Raw genomic sequence first — 7,811 nt, forward strand, 5'->3', positions numbered from 1 at the left:
CCCAGATCGGATGATGATGGAAACTACGGTGCCGTTTGCCTCTTGAGGGCATCATTTTCGAGCAGGTGCTGATTGGAAGGGCCTAGAGGCGGAGCGGGGTTTCATCTTCTACATCGATGATGGCGGGTCTTGGCCGCGTGGCGAAGTGGAGGCTTGACGTCCGATGTGGGTTGACAGACTCGCGCAGGAGGGCGACGCTGTCTGGTGTCGTGATGGCGTCGATGACAGAGAGGCCTGGTAAGATCGATGCATCAGTTCTGCTCTGAGGATGGATCAATGGAAGATGGAGGTGACGACCACTACTAGGAAAACGGTTTTTAATGATGGTATATGCGGTCGTTAAAAGTCGGATTGTGGTCGTTAAAGTTCATTAACGACCACAGTCTACTGGTTGTAGTAGGCTCCGTCGTTAAAAGTATTACGACCACATAGCTTTCGTGGTCGTTATTCTCGTAACGACGGGATGATGTGTTGTCGTAAATCCGAAGTCAATAACGACCACAATTATAGTATTAACGGCCATTTTTTTCGTCGCTAATAATGTTCGAATGGTGATCGCTAACTTTTCATGGTGATCAAAGCATCATACCACGTTATATACCATTTCCGATCAACCACCTTAGAATCGCAAACGATCACATTATGCGACATCCAACATTTGAATTGACAAAAGCCTCTTTTATTAATAGACAAGAGAGAAATTGACAAAATTCCACCATACAATTCTACAATTAGTATACCATTTAAGAAATTTGGGTGAAAATCACTCTTTACATGACCACGGTACTACCTCATTTCTAATTGGAAAATGTGATAATATTTCTAAATCTTCAATCGAGAGGCACCATCCTTGTTTGAATGGATATACTTCTTCAGCAGCGATTACAATGCCTCCTCGTTCTTCTATATATTATAAGCTTGATCATCAGTCCTAAAAAATGTTGGGAAATTTTTGAAAGTCAGTCAATGTAAATAAGTTGGCACAAAGTATAATACCAGATAAAATCAGTGTACGAAAACAACTAACTTGAGTGTAATTAGAAGGCATCAATGGTTATAGGCATAGAGAGCATCAATATGAACTAATATGAATGATCGTAACAGAATTCAAATGCAAACATCCACAGCTCTTATTCAAATCAGACAATAGCACCTACTGTCGGGAGCAGCTAGAAACACAATATATAATGAAACAAGGAACCACCATGGTGCCAAAAACGTTTTGTTTTGTTTTTTGTTTTGCTAAAGCTAATTAAAGTACACAAAGAGTATATGCTGGAAATACAGAACAATGAGCTAGTATTTTAGGATCAGAACTTGCAACCAAGTAGGTTAGCTTATGTTAATCCTAGCTGCTACATATACGTATGTATATCCATTTGTAGACATTTAATAGTGAGAGGAAATAAACGAAAAGAATCAGGCTTGATACAAGCATGTGGCAATATGCCGTTTTGTGTGTGCACGTGTACTAGTACGTTTTCAGCCGTGAGGATCCATCAATGCAAAGATATATCAGGAGCTTTGTACGTGTGTGTTTCGTCAGGCTAGAATCAATTAACTTGATGCTAACTTTGTACTGCATTGCTTCAGACAGTTTGGGGCAGGAATCAAGCTGCTTGTTCTCTTATACCAACTCCTCTGCATATAAGTACATCCTATTGCCTACACCCGTCAATGTAAACTTAACCTTTCCATGGATCACCATACTATCTTATGTATCCTATAAACCAATTTGGGCATAGATGATACCTCGGGTATTGGCAGACGGTCTGCAGGAAACAAACACCATCTTCTCTGAAGATAAAGTTCAGATTGAACTTAATACATTTTTCGAGACCAGAAAAAACTGTGATTCTCAAATAGATTTTTCTGATGGTAGTATTCGAACCTGTAGAAACAAAAAGAACAAAATCAGCACCATCTTTGTTGGAACTGATTCAAGAGCAAACAGGCAAATGCGGAACCATCTTCTCTGAAGAAAACAACTTAAGCGATTTTTACCTTCCTAAAATACCTTAATTGGAGAAAGATCATAAAAGAAAAACATGTAAAGAAGAGCTTGTACTCACCGCTCTCCCTAATTCACATCTATCCATAAATCTGCAGCAAGGAACATCTTCAGGGTGGGGACTTCCTTCCTGCTACAGCAACACATGCGCATCCTTCTCCCCGTGCACATCCTAGGGAAGACCACTCGTCCCCTCCACCCGCCGCCTCTCCATCCTCCTCACCTCAGCCCCTACACCATGCGGGAGGCCGGTCGAGGGTTATCTATTACCTCTCCTGCTCTCCGATGGCCGTGGATGGGGGAGGACATGGATGTGTCGCATCTTGATGAGGCTGGATGGACGAGGCGCAACACGGAAGGTGGAGGTCATGCTCGCGACGGCGGATCGGGTGGAAGAGGAAACGAGAGAGAGGCGGCGGGTCATGTGGGAGATGAAACGAGAGAAGGTCACGTTAGGAAGGAGAGATAATTAAAGGAGATTTTTAAGCCACGAGTAGTTCGGTGGCTGTTACGAGTATATTATTTGGTAGCCTGATTTTATCGTGCGGGGTTTGCTTTAGTTCTTTTAACGACCAATAGTTTTTTTCCATCATCGTTAATAATTGTTTCTCTAGTAGTGGACCCTTGCAGCATGCCGTGCTCACTGGGAGTGTGCCTGACCGGTGTGTGACCCAGTCTAGGTAGTGGCTTGGATGGGGCATCTGGCTTTAGATGTTAGGCCTTGGAGCGATGTCCATTCGGTACCCCTTCATCAAGGGATAGGAGTAGCAACAGGCATTGCTAAGATGGTGGCTTCAGGCTTATTGATGTATTACCTTGTAAGGTCTTTGGGAATAATTAATAATATGATTGCATGCATCGTCCAGATGCAGAGGCCGGGGGTACATCCTCCTTTTCAAAAAAAAATCCAGAGGGCTTTGTTAAGATATCGCCAAAGCCAACTAAAACAGTATGATATGTATGTGATAGGCCACAACACATGTCATCGCTTGCAGGAAAAGTTTGGCTAATACGAGGCATTTTATGGAATAGCAATGGTCTTGGGGACATGGTTGAGCATCATTTTTAGTAGAATTTTTTTCTGAGCAAAATTTGGACTTTATTGCCTTGTTAGTGATTGTAAAACTAATTTGGCAGCCCCTTTTTTGAGTCACCTCTATGGTGGTCTTGATTTTGTTGGGTATTGTCTTCCTCCTCACGACGAATGTGAGGGAATTATGTTGGGTGTCAACGAACGTTTTCTCCATGTCCAAGGGATTGATGATGGGGATTTTTGTGTTAAATTCCAAGTTCATTCTAAGCATGATAGTTTTGAATGGGTACTTAAGTCGGTCTATGGGGATGCTAAACAGAACTCAAACCCGCCCTTTTAGCAGAACTTGTTCACATTTGTTCTTCGGAAACTCACACTATGTTTGCAGGCGAGATTTCAATATTATTAGACACCAAGAAGAGAAGAACAATGATAATTTTGATGCTAGGTGGCCCTTTATTTCTAATGCTATTATTGAAAATCTTGACTTGAGGGAAATTGCTCTCTTAGGGCGTCAATTTACTTTGGCTATAATCTTCCAGCAACCACATATGAGAAATTTGATAGGGTTCTTACAAGTGTCGAGTGGGAACATAAGTTTCCCCTAGTTACAGTAGGGGACTTTCTGATCACACACCTCTCCTGATGGACATAGCAGCAGCCGCTCATGTGGGCAATAAGTCATCGTTTTCTTTCAAACTTTCATGGTTTCACAAAGAAGATTCGCTGCGGAGAGGGTGAAGGAAAATTAAGGATGCACTCACATTGAAAGATGACACAATAAACTCCACCACTTGAGACAATTCCTAGAAGGTTGGGGTAAACGTGAGTTTGGTGAGTATAAGCAAGAGAAAGATAGGGTCATCGCTCTAATTGATGCCTTAGATGTGAAGGCAGAGACTGCTCCCCTCAATCAAGCAATGTGCCGCTAAGAGAGAGGCATATGGCTTTTGCCAAGCTTATGCACCAATAGGAAACTAAATGGATTCAAGCGTGCCAAGGTGTGAGATGTCTAGAAGGGGGAAACACCAAATATTTCCAACTCATCACCAATGGTAAACATAAGAAAAAGAAAATTTTCCAGCTCGATAAGGTTGGTGGTACTATTGTTGGTGAAGACCAACTAAATGTTGGGGAAGGCAGTATTTCAAAAAAATTCCTACGATCACACAAGATCTATATAGGAGATGCATATCAACGAGAGGGGAGAGTGTGTCTACGTACCCTTGTAGACCGAAAGCGGAAGCATTAAGCAACGCGGTTGATGTAGTCAAACATCTTCGCGATCCAACTGATCAAGTACCGAACGTACGGCACCTCCACGATCTGCACACGTTCAGCTCGGTGACGTCCCTCGAACTATTGATCCAGCTGAGGCCGAGGGAGAGTTTCATCAGCACGACGTCGCGGTGATGGTGATGATGAAGTTACCGACGCAGGGCTTCGCCTAAGCACTGCAACGTTATGACCGAGGTGTGTTTCTGTGGAGGGGGGCACCACACACGGCTAAGAGAAACTTTGGTGTGCCTTTGGGGTGCCCCCTTACCACGTATATAAAGGGGGAGGGAGGAGGAGGCCGGCCAAGGGGAGGAGGCGTGCCATGGGGGGGGGCAATCCTACTCCAAGTAGGATCCCCCCTATTCCAACAAGGAGAAGGGGGAAGGTGAGGGAGGAGAGCAGGAAAGGTGGGCTAGCCCCCCTAGTCCAATTTGGTTTGGGCTAGGGGGGGCACCCTGCCTTGGCCTGCCTCCTCTCTTCCACCAACATGCCCATGAGGCCCAATAACCCCCCAGGGGGTTCAGGTAACCCCCCGGTACTCCGGAAAATACCCGATACACCTCGGAACTATTCCAGTGTCTGATTATAGTCTTCCAATATATCAATCTTTATGTATCAACCATTTCGAGACTCATTATCATGTCTGTGATCTCATCCGGGACTCCGAACTACCTTCGGTACATCAAAACACATAAACTCATAATACCGATCGTCATCGAACGTTAAGCGTGCGGACCCTATGGGTTCGAGAACTATGTAGACATGACCGAGACTCATCTCCATTCAATAACCAATTGCGGAACCTAGATGCTCATATTGGATCCCACATATTCTACAAAGATCTTTATCGGTCAAACCGCATAACAACATATGTTTTCCCTTTATCATCGGTATGTTACTTGCCCGAGATTCGATCATCGGTATCAGCATACCTAGTTCAATCTCATTACTGGCAAGTCTCTTTACTCATTCCATAATGCATCATCCCGCAACTAATTATTTTGTCACATTGCTTGCAAGGCTCATAGTGATGTGCATTACCGAGAGGGCCCAAAGATACCTCTCCGATACACGGAGTGACAAATCCTAATCTCGATCTATGCCAACTCAACAAACACCATTGGAGACACCTATAGAGCATGTTTATAATCACCCAGTTACATTGTGACGTTTGATAGCACACAAGGTGTTCCTCTGGTATTCATGAGTTGCATAATCTCATAGTCATAGGAACATGTATAAGTCATGAAGAAAGCAATAACAATAAACTAGACGATCATAGTGCTAAGCTAATGGATGGGTCTAGTCCATCACATCATTCTCTAATGATGTGATCTCGTTCATCAAATGACAACACATGTCTATGGGTAGGAAACTTAACCATCTTTTATTAACGAGCTAGTCTAGTAGAGGCATACTAGGGACACTTTGTTTGTCTATGTATTCACACATGTAGTAATGTTTCTAGTTAATACAATTATAGCATCGATAATAAACATTTATCATGATATAAGGAAATATAAATAACAACTTTATTATTGGCTCTAGGGCATATTTCCTTCAGTCTCCCACTTGCACTAGAGTCAGTAATCTAGATTACATAGTAATGATTCTAACACCCGTGGAGTCTTGGTGCTGATCATTTTTTGCTTGTGAGAGAGGCTTAGTCAACGGGTCTGCAATATTCAGATCCGTATGTATCTTGCAAATCTCTATGTCTCCCTCCTTGATTTGATCGCGAATGGAATTGAAGCGTCTCTTGATGTGCTTGGTTCTCTTGTGAAATCTGGATTCCTTTGCCAAGGCAATTGCACTAATATTGTCACAAAAGATTTTCATTGGACCCAATGCACTAGGTACTACACCTAGATCAGATATAAACTCATTCATTTGCTGCTTCCGAAGCAGCTATGTATTCCGCTTCACACGTAGATCCCGCCACGATGCTCTGTTTAGAACTGCACCAACTGACAGCTCCACCATTCAATAAAAATACATATCCGGTTTGTGACTTAGAGTCATACAGATCAGTGTCAAAGCTTGTATCGACGTAACCATTTATGATGATCTCTTTGTCACCTCCATAAACGAGAAACACATCTTTAGTCCTTTTCAGGTATTTCAGGATGTTCTTGACCGCTGTCTAGTGATCCACTCCAAGATTACTTTGGTACCTCCCTGCTAAACTAATAGCAAGGCAAACATCAGGTCTGGTACACAGCATTGCATACATGATAGAACCTATGGTTGAGGCATAGGGAATGACTTTCATTTTCTCTCTATCTTCTGCAATGGTCGGACATTGAGTCTAACTCAACTTCACACCTTGTAACACAGGCAAGAACACTTTCTTTGCTTGATCCATTTTGAATTTCTTCAAAACTTTATCAAGGTATGTGCTTTGTGAAAGCCCTATTAAGCGTCTTGATCTATCTTTGTAGATCTTGATGCCCAATATATAAGCAGCTTCACCGAGGTCTTTCATTGAAAAATTCTTATTCAAGTATCCTTTTATGCTATTCAAAAATTCAGTATCATTTCCGATCAACAATATATCATCCACATATAAATCAGAAATGCTACGCTTCTTCCACTCACTTTCTTGTAAATATAGGCTTCTCCAAAAGTCTGTATAAAACCATATGCTTTGATCACACTATCAAAGCGTATATTCCAACTCCGAGATGCTTGCACCAGTCCATAAATGGATCGCTGAGCTTACACACTTTGTTAGCGCCTTTTGGATCGACAAAACCTTCTGGTTGCATCATATACAACTCTTCTTTAAGATAACCATTAAGGAATACAATTTTGACATCCATTTGGCAAATTTCATAATCATAAAATGCGGCAATTGCTAACATGATTCAGACAGACTTAAGCATCGCTACGGGTGAGGTCTCATCATAGTCAACTCCTTGAACTTGTCGAAAACCTTTTGCAACAAGTCGAGCTTTGTAGACAGTAACATTACCGTCAGCGTCAGTCTTCTTCTTGAAGATCCATTTATTCTCTATGGCTTGCCGATCATAGTGAAAGTCAACCAAAGTCCATACTTTGTTCTCATACATGGATCCCATCTCAGGTTTCATGGCATCAAGCCATTTTTCGGAATCTGGGCTCATCATCGCTTCCTCATAGTTCGTAGGTTCGTCATGGTCAAGTAACATGACCTCCAGAACAGGATTACCGTACCACTCTGGTGTGGATCTTAGTCTAGTTGACCTACGAGGTTCGGTAGTAACTTGATCAGAAGTTTCGTGATCATCATCATTAGCTTCCTCACTAGTTGGTGTAGGAATCACTAGAACTGATTTCTATGATGAACTACTTTGTAGACAGTAACTATTCTGCATTGTTTCAAATGAAGACCAAACTCATAACTCAAATATTCACCTCCACGACCAGATCGTAGAAATTTAATTTTCTTGTTACGATGATTTTCCACTTCACTCTGAAATTGTTTGAACTTTTCAAATGTTTCGGACT

The 7,811-nt window shown here is 42.2% G+C and overlaps 1 long non-coding RNA gene across 1 annotated transcript; it reads right to left on the minus strand.

The window, feature by feature from the left end:
* Positions 1-673: 673 nt before the first annotated feature.
* On the minus strand, positions 674-2,468 carry LOC123185414 (uncharacterized). Its single transcript, XR_006493376.1, has 3 exons — positions 2,073-2,468; positions 1,753-1,891; positions 674-931 (listed from the first exon to the last, which is right to left on the minus strand). It is a non-coding gene; the product is annotated as an uncharacterized lncRNA (long non-coding RNA).
* Positions 2,469-7,811: the final 5,343 nt, after the last annotated feature.

The sequence above is a fragment of the Triticum aestivum genome, chromosome 2A, assembly GCF_018294505.1.
Source record: "Triticum aestivum cultivar Chinese Spring chromosome 2A, IWGSC CS RefSeq v2.1, whole genome shotgun sequence".
Classification (NCBI taxonomy): Eukaryota; Viridiplantae; Streptophyta; class Magnoliopsida; order Poales; family Poaceae; genus Triticum; species Triticum aestivum.